This window comes from Nelumbo lutea, chromosome 3 (assembly GCF_056320005.1).
Source record: "Nelumbo lutea isolate HS-2025 chromosome 3, American lotus-T2T, whole genome shotgun sequence".
Classification (NCBI taxonomy): Eukaryota; Viridiplantae; Streptophyta; class Magnoliopsida; order Proteales; family Nelumbonaceae; genus Nelumbo; species Nelumbo lutea.
The window spans coordinates 98,566,826-98,589,747 of record NC_142686.1 but is presented as its reverse complement, the minus strand read 5'-3'; positions in this window follow the sequence as shown (position 1 = coordinate 98,589,747).

Here is a 22,922-nt window from a genome sequence, read left to right as displayed (position 1 = left end):
CCTGTTTGTCTTGTTGGGTTCCTGCTAAACACAAAAATCAAAACCAAACAAAATAATAAAATTAACTAAACATAATGGTTTGCCTCCCACTAGCGCAATTGTTTAACATCGTTATGCTCGATGTCCTCCTTTTGCTCCTTTAATCTAATGAATACCGTGGAATGTCCAATGAGATGTCTACTATAGAGGAGACAATTGCATCCTCATGGAGCAACTTCAATCGATGTCCATTCACCTTGAAGATCTTACCTGTGTTGAGACTTTTGATCTCTATTGCACTATAAGGAAAAACATTAGTCACAATAAACGGACCCATCCACCTGGAACGCAGTTTACCTGGCATGAGTTGAAGTCGAGAATTATACAATAAGACATTTTGTCTAATTTTAAATTATTTTCTTAAGAGTGCATTGTCATGGAACAATTTGGTCTTTTCTTTGTAGATTCTTGAATTTTCATATGCCTCTAACCTCAACTCTTCCAGCTCTTGCAACTGGAGCTTCCTTTTCTTCCATGCTTCTTCCATATTCATGTTGCATCGCTTGATTGCCCAATAGGCCATATGTTCAATTTCGACTGGCAAGTGACAAGATTTGCCAAAAATTAACCTGTAAGGGGACATACCTATTGGGGTCTTGTAAGCTGTTTGATATGCCCAGAGAGCATCATCTAGACGTAGGCTCCAATCCTTCCTTCCCGGATTCATCGTCTTTTCCAGGATGGACTTTATCTCTCTATTGGAAATTTCAGCTTGTCCGTTAGTCTAGGGATGATAAGCAGTGGCAATTCGATGATGTACCCCATATTTTCTCAACAAGGCTTCAACTGTTCTATTGCAAAAGTGGGTCCCTTGATCGCTTATGATAGCTCGAGGAATGCCAAACCTATAGATGATGTTAGACTTGATAAACCCTACAACACATTTAGAATCATCAGTTTTGGTGGCTTTGGCTTCCACCCATTTTGAGACATAATCGACTGCCAAAAGTATGTAAGAAAAACCACAAAAAGGAGGAAAGGGTCCCATGAAATCAATACCCCAAACATCAAATATTTCACATATAAGAATGGGGGTTTGGGGCATCTCATTCCTGCAAGATAGTGTACCTGTTTGTTGACATCTGTCACAGTTTTTACAAAACAAGTATGCATCTCTAAATAGGGTGGCCCAATACAGCCCACTATCCAAGACTTTTCGAGCAGTCCTCTTTGGCCCAAAATGGCCACCACAAGCATAATTATGACAAAACATTAGGATCGACAGCTGCTCATCCTCAAGGACACATCTCCTAATCATTTGATCAGAACAGAATTTTCATAGATAAGGTTCATCCCAAACATAATATTTTGCCTCATACCTGATTTTGTTCTTCATGGACTTGCTAAGGTCATTAGGCAAAACTCCGGTGACCAAGTAGTTTACAATGTCAGCATACCATGGATCCATACCTCTCATGTGAAATAACTGTTCATCAAGAAACAACTCATTGATGGGTGAGGAGTCCTCATCTTTCACCAACCTACTTAGGTGATCTGCCACCGAGTTTTCAGCTCCCTTTCGATCCTTGATCTCTAAATCGAACTCTTGGAGCAAGAGTATCCACCTTATCAGCCTCGGTTTTGACTCCTTCTTCACCAGTAGGTATTTCAAAGCTGCATGGTCAGAAAATACAATCACTTTAGAGCCAAGCAAATATGACCTAAATTTGTCTAAAGCAAACACAATAGCTAATAGCTCTTTTTCAGTAGTTATGTAATTGCTCTGTGCAACATTCAATGTTTTAAAAGCATAGTAAATGACATGGTTCTTCCCATCTATTCACTGCCCTAGAACAGCCCCTATTGCATAATTGCTTGCATCAGTCATGATCTCAAAGGGCAAGTTCCAATCGGGTGGTTGAATGATGGGTGCAATGGTTAATAAATTTTTAAGCTTGTTAAATGCTTCCTTGCACTCATCATCAAAATCGAAAGGCACGTCTTTTTGTAGCAAACTGGACAATGGCAGAGCAATTTTTGAAAAATCCTTGATGAACCTGCGATAAAAACCTGCATGTCCAAGAAAGGAGCGAACCTCCCTAACATTCGTAGGGTAGGGTAAGCTCACAATCAAATCAATTTTGGCCTTGTCGACCTCTATTCCTCTAGCCAAAATTACATGTCCCAACACAATACCTTCCTTCACCATAAAATGACATTTTTCATAGTTTAAGACAAGATTTGTTTCCACGCACCTATTTAGAATTTTACTTAAACTATTTAAGCAGTCATCAAACGAATCACCATAAACAGTAAAATCATCCATGAACACTTCAATGCATTTTTCAATAAAACCAGAAAATATGCTCATCATGCATCTTTGAAAAGTGCCCGGAGCGTTGCACAAACCAAAAGGCATTTGTTTGTAGGCAAAGGTGCCGAATGGACAAGTGAATGTTGTTTTCTCTTGGTCCTCCTGCGTAATAACAATCTGATAGTATCCTGAGAACCTATCGAGAAAACAGAAGAAAGCCTTACCTGCCAACCTCTCTAGCATCTGATCAATGAAGGGTAGGGGAAAATGGTCATTTCGAGTGGCCAAGTTGAGTTTTCAAAAATCTATTACCATTTGCTAGCCACTTTGTACCCTCATGGGAACTAGTTCATTATTTTGATTTTTTACTACAGTAATCCCAATTTTCTTAGGTACAATATGAATAGGACTTACCCATTTGCTATTTGAAATTGGATAAATTATCCCTTCATCTAACAGTTTAAGCACTTCTTTCATTACTACCTCTTTCATTATCGGGTCGAGTTTTCTTTGTGGTTCTCTAACCGGTTTGGCATCATCTTCAAAAGGATCCTATGCATGCAAATCAAGGGCTGACCCCTTTTATGTCAGCTAGGGTCCAGCCAATCACCTCCTTATGGTCCTTTAGGACTTTAATGAGCCTTTATTCTTGCTCCTCAGTCAACCCTTTTGCAATAATCACAGGCAGTGTCTCTTTTTCACCCAAGTAGGCATATTTTAGGTGATCAGGTAGGGTCTTTAGTTCCAGCTCCGGAGCTTGCAAAACAGAGGGCAGCAGCCTTGTGTGAGAAACTTTCGATTGAACATCAGAAATACTTACCTCCTGTTCAGGTTCCGGAGTATCATAGGATGCATCAATCTCTTCCTCCTTGTCCGATTGTGCCTTATACTCCAGCTCATCGTCCATGTCCTCCTCTCCAAAGACTTCCTGCACAATCAAATCGATAGTGTCAATAGAGCAGTTTGAATGACACTCACTAGGATATTTCATTGCATCAAAAATATTAAATTTTACAATCTCTCCGTCAAACTCGACGGAGAGGGTACCCTCGTCCACATCTATTTTGGTCTTGGTCGTTTTCATGAACGGCCGACCTAATAGAAGTGGGGCTGAACTCGTGGTTGTGTCTTCTTCCATCTTCAGGATGTAAAAATCAGCTAGAAAGATCAAATCGTTAACCTGCACTAATACATCCTCAATAATCCCTTCTGGGTATGCATTAGAACGATCAACTAATTGTATAACAACTCTAGTCTCTTTTAAAGGACCTAGTCTCAATGCACAGTAAATCGAGTATGGCATGACATTAATAAATGCTCCTAAGTCCAGCATGGCACGCTCGATTCGTTTATTGCCAATCACACAGGGTAGGGTAAACATACCTGGATCAGCACGTTTTTCTGGCAGGGTCCTCTTGATCACGGCTGAAACGTTCTCTCCCACTCTTACCTTTTCATCAATTTGCAGCCTTCTCTTGTTAGTGCATAACTTTTTCAAAAATTTTGCATATTTAGGGATTTGTTTTATTGCATCTAGCAAGGGAATGTTGATTTCCACCTTCCTGAAGGTTTCTAACACTTCTTGTTCATACTCCTCTTTCTTTGACTTGGCCAACCTGCTAGGAAAAGGTGGTACAACGTTAGTAACTCTAGGAAGAGGGGGGTCAGATTTTACCTCAATGGGGTTGTCGTTTGACCCTTGTCCTTCCTCTTCCTTGGCTGCCTTTGATGGTGAACTTGGTTGGGACTGCAACTCTCTTCCACTCCTCAACACCACCGCACTTGCATTCTCTTTCGGATTAACTACCGTTTGTGAGGGTAGTTTCCCGGAGTTCTGCACCTCCAACTTGCTGATGGAAGTGGCAAGTTGGCTAATTTGGTTCCCCAAATTCTGAATGCTGGTTCTCATTTTCTGCTGAAATTGCTGAGTATTAGTAGCGAGAGCCTTAACTATATCATCTAAGGACATACCTGAATTCGGGGGTTGGCCTTGTGATGTAATGGGTGTTGAAAACTGGGGCTGTCAACTAAAATACTGGGGCTGATATTTCTGCTATCCTCCTTAGTTCCCGTAGCTTAAATTTGGATGATCTCTCTGCCCCGAATTATAGTAATTGGAGTAGGGATCATACTTTCGTTGGGGTTGGCCCGGGAATCCTCCTACGGCACTCACTTGCTGCATCGATCCATCCTGTAATGATGGACACATGTCCGTAGGGTGGCCAGGAATCGAACAGATACCACACACCCTAGCAATTTGTAATTGTCCTACAGCGAGTTGTCTTACCAAAGCAGTCAAGTCAGAAATCTGATTTTCTAAATTTACATGGCTTACCTCATTAACCCGTCTAATGGTACCATCTGTCCTTGCACCAAACTGCTATGAATTTTTGGCCATGTTGGAGATTAACTCCCTGGCCGCTTCGGGTGTCTTGTTCACCAAGGCTCCTCCACTGGCTGCATCGACCATACTTCTATCCATGGGCTGCAGCCCTTCGTAGAAGTAATGGATTAACAGTTGTTCGGGTATTTGGTGGTGTGGACAGCTAGCAACAAGTTGTTTAAATCTTTCCCAATATTCATGTAGTGTCTCACCACCAAATTGCCGAACTCCACATATTTCTTTTCTTATATTTGCAGCTTGGGATGCAAGAAAATATTTGTCCAAGAATATCCTATTCATCTCATCCCATGTGCGTACTGAACTGGGAGGAAGAATATACAACCAATCATTTGCTTTATCTCTTAAAGTAAATGGAAAGGCTATGAGTTTTACCTGGTCCTCGATCATACTTTGGGGCTTCATGCTTGCACAGAAGACATGGAATTCCTTTAGATGCTTATGAGGGTCCTCTCCTAGAAAACCATGAAATATAGGCAATAATTGTATCAAATCAGATTTCAATTCAAAAGCTACCTCAAGAGTGAGGTACGTGATGCATAAGGACTGTTGGTTCATAATCGGTGTAGCCAACTCCCTCAATGTCCTCTCTTTGTCGGTCATTCTTTCTCCTTCTTTGAAGATGAAAAAATCACAAGCGGGCAATTTGCAATCTAAGTTCACCCTTTTTGGTGAATGATGCTTTCTTTGCTTAGCCTCCTTCCTTAAACGACAGGTGGTCCTCTCAATTTCGGGGTTGTACTCGACTTCACCTCGTTGAGAAGCACGAGTCATAAAACTAGAAGGTTAACAAAAAGAAGGTAATAGCTAAGAAATTAATGTTGCTCCCTGGCAACGGTGCCAAAATTTTGACGGGTTTGTCGAAGCCCTCAAAATTAGTACTAGTCCCACAATAAAATATTTGCAGTAAAAGTGGTTCTAGCTCGAATCCCACAGGGAGAAAAATCAATAATCTCTTAACCGAAGGGGTAATGTATTGAGTGAGAGAATTTAAATACTGAAATTAAAGAAAAAGAAAATAAATAGCAACTTAAACAAGAGAAAATCAGTCTTATCGAATTCTGGTTCAAGGGTTCGGGTTGAATCGATTGCCCATCGATCCTAGGTACACTTCAGCATTCTCACAATTCAAGCATTTAACCTTACATTTATTAGGGTAGCCATAATAAACCTTGTGTTTTCCTAATTCAGTTGACCAAATCCAGCATTCGATCAACACTTATCACCACTCAACTGGGTACGATAGCATTCCATGTTAAACAGGGATAGCATTAAGATTTGTGAAAACAGTTAAACCAAAATAACAATAATTGAGATAGCTGCAATTACTGAATCTTGTTCCATCGATTCCTTTAGGTTGAACCATGTTAAAACATTGGTCAAAGGCTATAACAAACAATTGACCCAAAAAGATATCAACCTAATTGTTACTTGTACCATTATTCGTGACAATTACGGATCACCGAAATCATGGATAGCAGTAGGAAAATCAACATTAATTCAGTTTGTCAAACTAATTAACATCAACATCCAATAAAAATATGCACGAGAATCAATGAATATTTGAATTAAAAAGCAAGAAAATAAATTAACTACAGAACCTCACAATGACACAATCAAACCTCCCCCCTTGAACCAGAAAAAGTAACTTAGCTGCTCATGATCTGCGCAATCCCCATGCTTTGCTTCTCCACAGCCGAATTGCTTTCTTGAGCTTCTTGGTCTTCTTGATGATCTCATGGATCTGGGAGTGAGTGATGCTAGAGCTGGTTCGCCCCCCTCTTTATATAGCCAAAGGAGAGGGTTGCTTTCCAACTCCTTCTAGGAGATCATCTTATCTTTAGGGGGTCTTGATCTTCTTGAACTAATCCTATCTTATCTCTTATCTAATGATCTAATCTCAATCTTGTTATCTCTCTAGGATTACATTCAAGACTTTAGATCTGATAAGACTCTCTCCTTGGACATTACATTCGAGATTTGGACTCTTGACTCTTTGAATTCGAGTTGGGCTGCTTCAAGGTACTTTTGCGAGTTGGGCTTAAGTTGTGAAATGGGCCTGGCTACAAACTTGCTCTGACTTCGGGCTCGTTTTTGTACTTGATGCGGGCCGAATCTATTAAAACCCAAAATATAAAAGTTGTGGGCCTTCCTTTCATCTTTATAATGCTTCTTGAATTGTTCAAATCTGAGTTCGGAATTTAGTTTTAGGCCCAGATTACTGACTATCGCCGAAATTGTGCATAATCACCCAATTTGCCCTGTTTTCTTCCAATTGCCTTCTTTATTGCCCTGAATCAAAATACAAGAGTAATGAGTTCATTTAAGTGCTAAAGTAATATAAAAAGATGAAAATAAGGGACAAAAATAGGGTTCTGTTCAGTCTCATCACTCTTCTCTTGGGAAGTTGTAGCTTGATATTAGATGTCATTAGGATGGTTGAGTTTAAGTGAGATGGTGCCAAGGAGGGGAGTCTATAGAGATGGGTCATGCTTTCCTCCTTTTTTCTGTCAACATGAAAGGGAAAAGCCATTGAGGTATCCTCATCTGAAGTGCCACCAAGATTGAGTGGATAGAGAAAGATCAACAAATCTTTTGGCTTTATTAGCATCAACTGTTTTAAAAGGTGTTTGAAATGGTTTGGCAAACATCTTAGTCTTTCCTTCGAGGATACTCACCACTTCAAACATGGTAGGGTTGAGTGTAGGGGATGGACTAGTGCACAAAAGTGCCAAGTTCAACATCATTTTTGCTTCTTTTTCTTAGTAGTTCATCCCCATATCTAGGTCAACAAGATCTAAATTCTAATACTTTTTATTCATGGTTCTTGCAACTTGAACCAACATTTCATGGGCATCTTAGCCTCACTATCATATTTTAATTGTCCATGGACTCAAGGTTCTATTCATTTGCTTTAAAAAACTCTAAGGCCCCATTCAGTTTTTGGGAAGTTACTTACCTGGGATAAATGCACTTACCTGGGTAAGTGTTTCCTAACAAATACTTACTCAAGTAAGTGCATTTACTTATGTTCTTTTATTTTCCAGGTAAATAAGACAATGATTGTTTTACCCATAAAAGTACATTATTAAAAGGGTCAATTTTGTCCCATCCAAGTGTTGGAAACTGCCTCCAAAGTGGGGAAATTATTTACTCACTTTGGAGATGGGTATCACTTACACGGGTAAGTGATATCCAAGGAAAATAAATTTTCCATGGACCCCATATAAATCTGAAAAAAGAACATGGGTATCTTGGTCAATGGGAACCAAAATCTAAAAAACGAATGTCCCATAAAATCAATATCACTACTAAAAAATTTTTGGAATGACACACCAACTAATGCTTTCCAAGCATAGTCCTCCACAAGTTACCTTTTTTGTAAAGTGTAATATTTTTTTCCTTCCCTCCCCTCTAACACCTTGCCTTCTTCCCCTTTTTCATCTTAGTTTCATTTTCATTCTTCTCTGCACTTTCATTCTTGTTATCACTTTACCATTTTCCCCTCATATCCATTATCAAACAACTACCCATAATGACTAAAATAATTCTAAGAAAAAAAATTAGGAACAATAAATTCTTGGAAGAAAAACATAAAATCTGATAAATTCCTGCATTGGTACCCGTTATTAGTTTTCTTCTTAGCTTAACAATGTTCTAATAAGACTATAAGTTTGTATTCAAGCTTTACAATTCTCTAACATAATTATTTACTTAGATACCACATTTAGATTTGTTGGTAAGGACATCATAATGATATTAATGGCATCAATAATATTTGCAAAGGAGAGAATATAAACCTTTACCATTTATCTTAATGGGGTGCATTCAAACATAAACTTGACCAATCAACTCACTAATACACAAATGTATGGCTATAGAAGCCCTACATACATATAGGTTTTAAATTGGGTTAGACCAACACAAACACAGATTGAAGAAAATAGAGTTAAGTTGGATAAATGATTTGGTTATTTTGGATCAGGTTAGGGTTGATGTTTTGGACAAACTAATGTCTGATGGATCCTGAGCCCAAGGAATGGAAGAATATTCAGGCTAGAGGCCTTGTAATCTAGTAGGATAGACTGATGTGGAGTGGAACAAAGTAGTGTGAACTTGTCTACACATCTCCTTAATAGGAGATGGATAAAGTAGTATGGACTGGAAATGCTAGAGGGGTTTTCTCTACGAAGGATTTTTACAACACAATTTGAAAGCAAGAAAATGAGCAAATTAACCCTCATATACCTTCTCCATTAAAGATGATATGGGAGTTAAAGATTCTTCCTAGATTTAAGCTCTTTTATGGAGAATTCTCAAGGGATTTATAATCACTAGAAGCAAGATATCCTATTGGGGTTTATTGTAGGATGATAAGTTGTATTTTTTGTGGAAATGAGAATGAAACTATTAATCACCTTTTTTTTTTTATTGCTCTTTTGTGAGAGCTTTATTTTTTTGCCAGGGCACTTATTTTTTCAATCTAATATGTTTTGTGATATTAGTCATTTTTTTTTATCTAATCAAGGTTTGTCTAATGTTGATTTTAAAATTTTGGTATCTTGGATTGTGATTTTTGGTATTTCTTATTGAAAGTTAGAAATGAGAAGATTTTTTTGCTTATAAGGAAAGATCTTGCAATTGGATCCTTCTTTCCACACAAAGAAACCTTGAGCTTGCGCCCTCAAATGGTTAATCATCCCATGAGAAGAAACCCCTCTCTGGATCAAAATGTTTTAGCAATGGATTCCAATGGCCTTTTATTAATTTATGGTGGAAGAGTTGATAAGTTTTCTTTTGCAACTTTTGGTGTTTGTATTTTTTTTTTTTTTTCATGAGCCTAAATTTCTTATGGCTATAGGTGAAAAAATAGATAAGATCTCAGATCCTTTCAAAGCAAAGTGTGTTGTTGTCTGGGAAGCTCTATGCTTGGCAAAGTCTCAAAACTCGAAGTCTTTTTATGTCTTTTCAGATTTTAAATTTTTTATGGACGGTTGTAATGGAAATTTGTCTGGTATTTTGTGGTAGTGTCCAAGTTGGGTTGATAGAATCCTTATTATGATAGACCTTTTTGAGTTCATAAATTTCTTGTATAAAAATAGATCTCAAACTCTTTGTACCCATACTACCATATATGGCAAACAGGCAAGTTGTTTGGGAACATGTCTGTTTGGTAGGGTTTCCCCCATCTTGGTTGGAACCTTTTGTAAATATTTATTTTCCTTGGGTGATTTTCTTTTAAACCTGAATTTTAATTCTGCAGATTTCAATTTGTCGATGGCTTGGTGGGCTTTACTTTGGTATTTTGTTTGGCAATCTAGAAATGAGTTGTGCAATTAGGGCTAGGCAAACTTTGAACTCTTTTAAGCATGAGGATACCATTTGTGCCCTATCAAATCCTCCTTTGGAGAGAAACTTGATTGTTGATAGTCCTCTTGGACCAAGTTTCAAATGCAACCTTTGTTGTTTGTGCTTTTATTAATGATTTTTTTGGTTTGTTTGCATTCTGAGAGGAGCAAGATAACTTTCTTTCATGGTTGTCCATTGTCTGGGCTTTGTACAATGCTATTTGTTTCAAAGGGAAGTCCGTTGATGTTCATAAACTTATTTTTCAAATTAATAATGCTTTTGAGCACTGATGTTACGTAAATAACAATGTTTAGAAAACCATGCCAGACTGGCCGATCGAACCAGTTGAACCAAGACTAGGACCTTGGCCGGTTCAGTCTTACCCCAATAACTGTTTTTATTAGAAAACTGGTGAAAAGTGGTTAACCAGCTGGTTTAACTAGAAAACTGGTGAACTGGTCTCAATTTCATGAAACTGCCTAGGTCCTTAACTAATTAAAATTTTAAAATGTGTTTAATCAGATTTGAACACATGGCCCTTATTTTCATTTATTACTTAATTATCATTAGTCAACCTCTTAACTTGTGTTAACTAATGTCTTTATTGTGTATATTACTTTATATGCATGTATTTTAAAGAAAATGTAAATTAAGAGACTTGAACCCTAGTCATTTGCTTTAAAAATTAACAAACTTTCCATTCATACACCATCTTAAGCATATACATGCCACGTCATCATGGTTCGTCCCTGGTTAAACCTCTGACCCGTGAACCTCTCCCTTTTCTGGTTCTATGTACGGTTCAGATAATTGTAAACCTAATTTATCTTGTCACCCTCCTTTTAATCCTCCCTTGTAGTCTATTATGGTTACAAAATTTAGTGTGATAGGGGTATTATTAATGATCACCTAGGTCTTATAGAGTTATAGCTTTAACAGATTCAAATAATAAGTCTTTGTTTGTCATAGGAGGACAGTGCATGATCAAAAGTGGCCCGATAGAGGCTGAACTATGGGCTGTTGTTTTGTGCTTTGTAGACTTCTATGGATATGAACCTCTTTTCTGTGGTTATCAAACTGGAGACTTTGCAAGCCATTTTTGGCTTTTAAGGGGGCTTTGTTCTTCTCTTCCTTGGTCTTACTCTCTTGTGGATACCATCTCTTCTCCATTGTTTAAATTTAGTACTGTTTCTTCCGACCATGTACATAGAAACTTGAACTCCTTTGCTCATACTTTAGCCTATAAAACTAAATGAGGAAATGTGGTTTTTTCCTCCCCTTTTTGGACCTTGTTTGTGATAAAGCAGAGGAATCTACTCCATACGAGAAGAACAACAGGATAGAGAATCATGGATAGAGGATACTGGACTTTCCTATGTTAGAAGATTTCCTTTTGTTAGAGATTTCATATCTTGTGTATATATTTTATTTACTGATTTCTTGTACAAGGACTTTCCTTCTAAATAAGAAATGTTGATTTATAAATACGGAGTTAATACTAGTTCACGAATTGAATAGTTGGGTGAACTCTTTCACAACTCCCTCTTGTATTTTTCTTTATGGTATCAAAGTGGAAGTCCTCCGCATCTAAGATTGAAACAAATCCAATACCGATCATGGCTAAGAACAAGACAGCACTCACCATTGGAAATTTTCATCAGATGACTAGCTTGATCTCGGTCAAGCTCTCAAGCTCCAACTTCTTGCTCTAGCGATCTCACATCTTTCCTCTCATCAAGAGTTCACATCTTTATCAATTGAATGAAGATGAACCCAACAAGAAGATCAGAGATGGCGAAATTGAAAAAAAAAATCCAGAATATGAAATATGGCTCAACAATATGGTCTTCTCTCTAGTTGGATTCTCAATACAATGACAAAAGAAGGCTTAGGACTAGTTGTTGGCTGCAACACAACCAAGCAAATCCGGAGCTGCTTGGAGGAAAATTTCCTTCATTCAACTAAAGAGAGAGAAATACATTTAAAACTTCAACTTTTAATAATGAAGAAAGGGAATCAACCACTTGATGATTTTCCAAAAAAAATCAAACTATTGTGTGATAGTCTCACAGCAATCCAACAACCCATGGAAGACACGAGTAAAGTTTTCTATTTCCTTCTATTAATTAATACTAGTAAAAGTGTATGTGCATTGCACATGGAAATATCAAATGATGATGATGATAATAGTCCGCAACCAAATGACCTTATTGGTTGAACCATTAACCTATTTAACTAGGAAAATGAACTATGATTAAGACATTAATTCATTTTTTTCTTTGTATTTTAGCCATTTCTATCTTTACCAACAATTATTCTTATTTTTTCAAACATATTTTTGTTTAATATGAAGAATATATAATATTAATGCATGTTCAAATTTTTCTATAAAATTTATAAAAAATTATATACTTTTATTTTTTATTATTTAATTTATGAGATAATAAAAATTACTTATTTACCAAGAGGAAATGCAATTCCAATATATTGTTTGAATATTGGTTTTTAATATTGTGGTCAAATCAATTATATATATATAATTTATATATAATATATATGTTATAATACCATATAAGGGTAACTTTGGGGGTTTAATATCAATAAAAGTAATATTTAAAAAAAAATCAAAAATATGTTAACTTTTTAAAAATAATATAAATAAAGAGAAAAAACACTATTCATCATCTTCTTCTTGCCATTTGTTCAGCAGCGCCGCCACCCACCTGTTGTCCGCTGCCGCCCGCTACCCATCTCCACCTCCGCCTCCGGCAACATTGCTGGAGGTGGCCGGAGGTAGAGGTGGCGGTGGCGGCGTTGGTGGTCATTCCTTTGCCCAGCTCCGTCGCCGCCACCTCTATCTCCACCCACCACCGGCAACGTTGCCGGAGGTGGAGGTGGAGATGGGCGGAGGTGGCGGTGGGCGGCAGCGGGCGGCAGTGGACGACGGTGGTGGGTGGTGGCGGGCGGCGGTAGACGGTGGTGTTGGTGAACAAATGGCAAGAAGAAGATGATGAACAGTGTTTTTTCCCTTTATTGATATTGTTTTTAAAAAGTTAATCTATTTTTGAATTTTTTTAAAATTATTATTTTTATTGATATTAAACTCCAAAAGTTGCCCTTATATACTATTATCCCCCTACTATAGATATGTTATTTATATTGCATTTTTGTAAATTTCTTATATGATAAAAATAGTTAAAAGATACTTGTATTTTTTGTTTTCTTTGTTTCAATTATTATATTTTCTTTTCCTTTTAATAATTTATTATTTTTTTAAATTAAATCGGGTCATATCAGATTTGGATATCCAACATATTGATCGGATTCAAATTTGAATCAATATTTATGAGATCCAAACAGATCTTCAGATCGAATCAAATTCAAATATATCATGATTCAAATCCGATCCAATCTATTTGCATCCTTACCAAAGCACTTGTCTACAATTACCTAGCTAATTAAATCATTGAACAATTTGACATGGTTAGTGGGGTCATGTGTTAGACATTAATGCTCTTTATTTTTATCCTAATTTTTATCTCATTTCTATCATTAATGAAAATAATTCTCATTAACCACACTTTTTTATATGATGAATATATAGTATTATAGAATGTACCCAAAATTGTCTACAAATTTTTACATTTTCTAGAATTTTATGTATTTTATTCTTTAATAATAACATCATGTGTTGATCCATTTGACATGGATAGTTGAACCACTAACCCACCACTTGGATGGAAAAACCATTTTTTTCTTTTTCGGTTGATTTTAAATCATGTATTACATTTTAACCATCAATAAAAGTAATTCTTATTTCTACATTTATTTTTGTACATGTAATAATCAGTAACTAAAGGACCTTATTGGTTGAACCATTAGCCTATTTAAACAGGAAAATGGACTATGATTAAAACATTAATTATTTTTTTCTTTGTATTTTAGCCATTTCTATCTTTACTAACAATAATTCTCATTTTCTCAAACATATTTTCGTTTAATATGAAGAATATATAATACTAATGTACGTTCAAACTTTTTCTACAAAATTTATAAAAAATATTTTTTATTATTTAATTTATTAGATAATAAAAATTACTTATTTACCAAGAAGAAATGCAATTCCAATTTATTGTTTGAGCATTGGTTTTTAATATTGTGGTCAAATCAATTATTTATATATATAGTATATATATTATTTATATATAATATATATATTATTTATATATAATATATATGTTATTTATTATTTATTTATAAATATGTTATTTATATTACATTTTTGTAAACTTTTTATATGATGGAAATATTTGAAAAAATACTTATATTTTCTGTTTTTTTATTTCAAATGTTATATTTTTCTATCTATTTTAATAATTTATTTTTTTAAATTAAATCAGATCATATCAAATTCGAATATCTGACATCTTGATCGGATTCGGATTCGGATTCGAATCAATATTTATGAGATCTAATCAAATCTTTGGATCGGATCAGATTTGAATATAGCTAATTCAATGGTCTAATTTGTTTGAATACATACCAAACCACTTGCCTACGATGACCTAGCTAATTAAATTATTGAATCATTTGACATGGTTAGTCAGGTCATGTGTTAGACCTTAATTCTATTTATTTTTTATCTTAATTTTTATCTCATTTCTATCATTAATGAAAATAATTCTCATTAATCACACTTTTTTATATGATGAATTATAGAATGTACCCAAAATTATCAATAAATTTCTACATTTTCTAGAATTTTATGTATTTTATTATTTAATAACAACATCATTTTGACATTGATAGTTTAACCACTAATCCATCACTTGGATGGAAAAACCATTTTGCTTTTTCAGTTGATTTTAAATCATGTATTCCATTTTCATCATCGATAAAAATAATTCTTATTTTTTACATTTATTTTTGGTTAATATGGTAAATATATAACAATAGAATTGTATCAAAATGGTTTATATGATTATATTTTTCTTTGAGTTTTTGTATATATGTATGTATGTATGTATGTATGTATATATGTATGTATGTATGAATGAATGTATGTATGTATTTAACATTCGTTACTTAGTTATGACATCAGAGATTGACTCATTTGATCCAAAATGTTAGATCATTGACCTACCTACCATCTAGATGTGGAAATGGTTTCATTTTCAAAATGGTTTTAAATTTTGCATTTCATTTATATCATTGATAAAATAATTATTATTTATCATACTTATTTTTGTTTGTATTATATTAGTATATAATAGTATAGATGTGCCCAAAATTATTTCATATTTTTATACTATTCTATTTTAAAAAAATTGTTTTTATTATACATCATGGATTAACCTAATTTGAATTGAAAAGTTGAACCACTAACCCACCCCCTAGATAGGAAGATGGTTTAATTTCCAATCGGTTTTAAGTTGTATATTTGATGTCCATCATTAATAAAATTAGGTCTTTTTTATCATAGTTATGTTTTAATATGACAAATATATAATAATAGAAATGTGTCCATTTTTTCTATATTTTTTGTATTTCTTATATTTCTAAATTTATATTATTTATTTATGACTTCATGAAATTATCCATTTGACTCAAATGGTTGAAGTACTTACCCACGACCTAGATGGAAAATATGATTTCATTTCTAGGTTTATTTTAAAAATATAAAATTTTATTCTATTAATAATTATTTTGTATGGATTTATTAGTGGAATTTAATAATGATAAACAAAAGTATTTTTTTATATTTCCAAATTTGTATTATTTATTAATGACATCATGAAATTATCCATTTTACCCAAATGATTGAACTACTTACCCACCACCTAGATGAAAAATATGATTTCATTTCAATGTTTATTTTAAAAATATAAAATTTCATTCTATTAATAATTAGTGTGTAAGGATTTATTAGTGGAATTTAATGATGATAAACAAAAGTATAAATGTTGGAATCAATGAGAGAGAATGTGATTTATTTAATGACTTAAATGTGAGACTTAATGAGAGGTAATTGAATGTACCTAATGATTTTCTTTTAATTACATTTTTTCCCTTTCAATGGAGATGAACTAAATTCAAGAGGAGAGGTATTTCAGTAAAGAAAATTTCCATAAGCCAATACCTCCTCATTCACACTTTTATAAATAGTATAGATGTAATGGAAGAATGTACAAAAGCGGACTTCAATCATGCGTTTGTTGCTCAAAGAGGAAAACGTAAAGGTCGAGGTAATGGAGGGAGAAACTTCTACTAACAAGGACCCCACCAAAAGCCACATCAACAAACCAATGCAGATCAACCTAATTCAGGTAGAATTACTTGTCAAATTTGTGGGTGTAATGGTCATACTACTCTAAAATGTTGGTATAGATTCAACCATGCCTATCAGAGTGAAGATCTACCCTAGAACTTTGTTGCTATGAATCTCACTAATGATGATCAAAATCCTAACTTTTATGCAGACACCAATGCTACATCTCATATGACATCTAACCTAGGTATTCTACATTCCTTAACCCCTTATAAAGGCACAAGTAAGGTCTACATTGGTGATGGTACTCCTCTTAATATCTCTCATACTGGATCCTTCAAGGTTGGTCCAATTGAATTGAATAAAGTTTTAGTTGTGCATAAATTAAAAAAGAAACATAATGCAAAGAAAGCTGAAGATTTAGTTTGCACCAACGATTGGGGCATCCAAATTGAAATGGATCTTACAATGCTTATACATGCAAGCCTACCTCTTCGATATTAGGTTGAGAGCTTCAGCATTGTAGTCTATCTAGTTAACTAGGGATGGAAATTTTCCCCATCCCCGATGGGGACCTAACTTCCTCAACCCCATTGGGTTAGGAAAGGGATTAAGATCCCCGCCCTACCCCAACCTCGATTTTGGGGACCAAACTTTTATTTATTTTTCAAAAAATATTGTCGTCTAAAAAAATTTTGGGGATTCAAGTCCCCGTGGGGAACCTATCCTCATTGGGAATCAGGGATGGAGGACAACTTTTATCCCTAGTGAGGATCGAGAACAAGAATTGGGAATATGATCCCCACCCTGAACCTGCCCCATTGCCATTCCTATAATTAACTGACCACCTACACCAACTCTTAAAATCGTTTCACCGTTCTTTAAGTTATTTGGCAAGAACCCAGACTACTCCTTTTTAAGGACTTTTGGTTGCCAATCTTTCCCTTGCAACCAAGATCTTTGCCATGCATTTTTGTTGGTTATAGTCCTCTCCATAAAGGGTATCGGTGCCTTCATCCACCTACTCAACGTATCTTTATCTCCTGGCATGTTATTTTTTATGAGCATTTCATACCATTTACTAACCTCAGTTATCTATCCACAAGAACTAGTATATAGGGGGAATTTGTAACATATATAAGTAGTGATGAATGGATTCTAGAACCAAGGTATCTCCAGCCATTTTCTATATAAGATGAATTCTTTTGGACCTAGTGCCAATGTTCTTCTTAATAAACCTAGACCCACAACTAAACCTACAATTTTCCTCACAACCAAACCTTCAACTTCTCTACCTTTAGTTGGTCACCCACCACCTCCTTATAACCCCACTTATCTCTCTTGTCATCTTATGCAAACTTGAATGTGTTTTAGTACTCACACAAGACATGTGTGAACTAAGTTTGGCTTTTCTCAGCATTTTCTCCTTACTGATTTGTCACATCCACCAGACCTTGATGTGATAGAACCCGAGTCTATTAAATTAGCTTTACAACTTCCTCATTGGAGTGTCGCAATTCAAGAAGAGTTGGATGCACTTTGCTATAATCATATTTGGGATTTAGTGCCTCAACCTCCTCATGCCAATGTTGTTGAATCAAAGTGGGTATTCAAAACAAATTCCAAGAAGAGACTTTGATGATACTTTCAGCCCTATCCTCAAGCCTATAACACTTTGATTAGTGATTGCTCTCTCTATTATACTGGGTTGGCCTATACAACAATTTGATGTTAAGAATGTGTTCCCTCATAGCGAATTGAAACAAATAGTGTATATGCCTCAACCACGAGGTCGAGCTTTCGTGACCCGAAACACCCTAATTATGTTTGTCTCTTAAGGAAATTGATCTATAGCCTTCGACAAGCCCCACGGGCATGGTTTGATTGCTTTACCCTTCATCTTCTAAATATGGGGTTTCAATGCAGCCAGGTACATTCCACCTTGTTTGTTTTAAATTCCTCTCGAGGTGTTGTGCTCATATTTGTACATTTATGATATGCTCATTATTGGTAGTATTGTTGGCCTACTTAATGTTATTATTAAAACAAAATTAATCTAGTGAGAAAAACAACACACAAACGTGAATTACATTGTTGAGGTTTAAATACAATAAAGAGGAAGAGTTCGAATGAAACTCTCCTTATTCAAGATAAAGGTAAAATAGGGTAATCTCATAAAACTAATTTTAATACAATTCAAACTCTATTACAATCCAGATTCTGGGTAAGCCTTATCTTTTCCTTATCTAATATCCCCCCTTAAGTTATATGTGGACATTGCACGTTTAACTTGGACCGAAGTAAGGAGAAGCGATTGAAGGTAAGAACCTTGGTAAGGAAATATGCCATTTGATCGGAAGATGGAACATGTTGAACAAGGAGATGCATTTTGGCAACAAAATCATGCACAAAATGTATGGATTTCAATGTGCTTAGACTTGGTATGAAGGACTAGATTCGCAACCAAAAAGGTAGCACTAATGTTGTCACAAAATAACATTGGAGCTGACTAAAGAGGGAATCCAATCTCATGTAGCAAAGAGCAAATCCATATAGTTTCAGCAGCAACAAAAGCGAGGCTCCTATATTCACTCTCAGTGTTGGACCTGGCAATAGTGTTTGTTTCTTAGAGGACCAAGAAACCTGATTGTTACCTAAGTAGATATAGAACCCACTTTGGGACTTGTAATCTACTGAATCTCCTGCCCAATCAACATCCGAAAAAGTGAATAGAGCATCAGTGGATGATAGAGTTATACAGAGCCCATAATGCATGGTGGCCTTTAGATAGTGAAGGAAATGTTTCACATCAATCCAGTGAGCATTGGTGGGGTTATGCATATGTTGACAGTCATTGTTGATAAAGTTATGTTTGGCCTGGTCAATGAGAGATACTGAAGAGCTCCCACAATACGTCAGTACTAAGTGACATCAGAAAATGAGTCATTTGTTTTAGTACACAGCATAGAAGTAAAGGAGAATGGCATACAAGTTGGTTTGGCATCAAGCATACCAGCACTTGTGAGCAAATCAATAATGTACTTATGTTGTGTAAGAAAAAGACCACTTGGAAGATGAGTTGCTTCTACACCCAGAAAATAATGATTAATCCCACCAAGATCTTTGACAGCAAACTAAGAACTCAAGGAGGAGATAAAAGATGAGACAAGATCAATATTAGTCCCTGTGATGAGAATATCATCAACGTAAACAAGTATGAAAAGAGAGTTGCCATCAGCATGTTTACAAAATAATGAGATTTCAGCTCTAGAGTATGCGAATCCACACAGGTGTAAAAAGTCTACAAGCTTGTTGTACCAACCCCATGGGGCTTGTTTCAATCCATAGAAAATGCTTTGACAGGCAAACATGGTTGGGCTTGTTGCATCTTTAAAGCCTAAAGGTTGCTCCATATAGACAGTTTCACCTAGATCTCCATGTAAGAATGCATTTTTCACATCAACTTGATGGATGGGCCAACCTTTGGAAACAACAATAAAAAGCAAGAGTCTGATGGTGGTGGGCTTCACAACAGGACTAAATGTCTCATAATAATCTATTCCTTCTTGTTGTGAAAACCCCTTGGTGACAAGATGACCTTTGTACCATTTTATGCTTCCATCAGGGCCACGTTTCAAATGGAAAACCCAATTGGATCCAATGACATTATGGTTAGTGGGAAGAGGTACAAGAATCCAAGTGTGGTTACATTGCAAAGCTTCAAATTCTTCTTTCATGGCCAAGCACCAATTCTCATCTTGGAGGGGTTGTTTGATGGTGGATGGTTCAAAAATGGATTCAATAGGTGGGTGTTCGGGAGCAAGATATAGTTTAAGCTTGAAGATACCACTTTTAGCTCTAGTGGTCATAGGATGAATATTGGTTGGTGGTGGCTCAATATGAATGGTTGAAGAGGAGGATGGTTGGTGATGAGAGGTGGACATTTCAGTGAGAGGTGAATGAGTAGGAGATGGGCTTAAATGCGGTGGTGAGGTTACAGGCTCAGCGACAATAGATGGGATTGATTGGACTGGGGAAGTTGCTAAAAAAGGTTCTATAGAAGGTGAGGACACGAGTACAGGTGGTTTGGGCAAAATGATTGATTGAATGAGAAGGGAAGGGGTAATAGTAGGAGCAGAGGGTTCAGTACTTCGTGAAGCCCTGATTTTGAAAGCAAAATTCTCTTTTGAGTTTCCTAGCTACAACTGATAGAGTCCATTATTATTCGACCCTTGTAGAAGAATTTTCTTCGTTTCCCGATCCTTCACAAGAAAGAAATGAGGATGAAATTCAAAAAAACACATTGTTATCTGTTGTAAATTGTGCTACAGATAAGAGATTCTTTGTAACTTCCAAAACATGTAAAACATTTTTTAGAACAAGAGAATGTGAAGGGGTTTGTAAAGTAGATGAACAAATATTCTTGATTTGCAAACCTGTCCCATTTGCAATGCGAATTTGATCTAAACCTGTGTATTCAGAATGAAGCTTCAGACTGGAAAGATCTGATATGAGATGATTTGTAATTCCTGAATCTAGATACCAACTTCCATCATTAATAGAGGGGGCCATATTAATAGAATTTGCAGCTTTCTTAGACTTTTCTCCATCTTTGTGATATCTGAAGTAGTAGTTCCTTGCAGTGTGGTTTTTCTTCTTACAAATTTATCAAGTCACAAGAGAGGATCCTATGTTGCCATCATCAAATTGAGGCTTCTTCTGTTGTTGTGCTTTATTTCCTTTTCCTTTATTTTTATTGTATCTTGACTTTTCTTGTTGTTGGTCCACACTGAGCAACGTAGACATTGGAAATGTTGGTTTCAGGGTGAATCTTCAAGGCTCCCAACCTAATCTCATGATTATATAGCATATCTTGTAAATCATCAAAGGAAATTTCTTCAGATCGAGTACTTACAGATGTGATAAAAGATTCATAGTTTGAACCGAGTCCAGTAAGAGTGCGAATCACAAAATCATAATATGAAACTGGTTGACCAGCCATTGATAGTTTGTCTGAAATAGCCTTGGCTCTATGGAGATATTCATTCATACTGAGATTGCCTTTTCTCAAATTCATCAATTCGGTGTGCAATTGCATGATTTTGACTCTAGAATGAGAGGCAAAGAGTTTTTCCATACTACGCTAGATAATTTGAGTGATGGTGCATCCAATTACTTGCCCTAGAATGCTTTCTGAAATTGTTAAGAGCATCCAGCTCAATAAGAGTTGATCCTGTTTTTTCCATTGTATGTAGGCAAGATTGGGAATAGTTTTTCCATCTTCTTGAATGGTCTGAGATGGGCAAGGGAAGGTACCATCTGCATGACCAAGTAAATCAGACCCAAAGAGAGTAGGAAGAATTCGTGATCTCCAAATCAAATAATTAAATCGGTCCAACTTTACTGTTACAAGTTGACCAAAATTCAATGTTGAAGATGGCATACAAACAGAGAGAGTTTCTCCAATTGTCATAGCTATGGCAGCAGGCGAGGACGAGTTGTTGTTGCTGTTGCAGAACGCCATCTGCAGCTCTGATACCATAAAACAAAATTAATCTAGTGAGAAAAACAACACACAAACGTGAATTGCATTGTTGAGGTTTAAATAGAATAAAGAGGAAGAGTTCGAATGAAACTCTCCTTATTCAAGATAAAGGTAAAACAATATAATCTCAGAAAACTAATTTTAATACAGTTCAAACTCTATCTTTTTTTTTTTATAAACTTAGTTCAAACTCTATCACAATCCAGATTTTAAGTAAGCCTCATCTTTTCCTTATCTAATAGTTATATCTCATCTTGGACAAGTTTTTGCTATAAAGTACCTTGGTGTCCTCCATTATTTTTTGGGTATTGAAGTCAACTATTTTTCAGGTGGTATTATTCTTTCTCAAAGCAAGTATGCCCAAGACATTCTCGTTCACGCTTTCATGTTGGATGCACCACTTGCTGTTAATGTTAATCAAGATCCATTAGATGCTCATGCTTATAAAAGTATTGTGGGGTCTCTTTTAGCATCTTACAATCACTTATCCAGATCTTGCTTAATGTTGTTAATTATGTTTGCCAATTTATGCAAGCTCCTACTATTTGCACATCTTTGCCAAGTCAAACACATCTTCCAATATGTCAAAAGTACTCTCCACTATGTACTACACTTTCTTTGGCAGAGTTCCACTTCTTTATATAATAGATTTTTGTGATGTTGATTGGGCGGGCTAATCTCTTACTCCATCTCCTTGGGTGCCAATTGCATTTCCTGGGCTTCAAAAAATTAACCTACCGTTGCATGATCTAGTGCAGAAGTTGAATATTACGATATGGCATTCACAACACCTAAAGTTGTTTGCATTACTTAGTTCATGATCTTGGTATTCATCTCTACAACCCACCACAACTTTTATGTGACAATTTGAATGTTTTACATATGACTGTCAATACCGTGTTTCATGCCCGCACAAAGCACATCGAGATTAATTATCATTTTGTGTGGGAAAAAGTGGTGCTTGGGACACTTGTAGCACAATATATACAAGCTCGGATCAACTAGCTGATATATTTACCAAACCTCTCTCTAAACAAGTCTTATTGCACTTTCAATTCAATTTGTG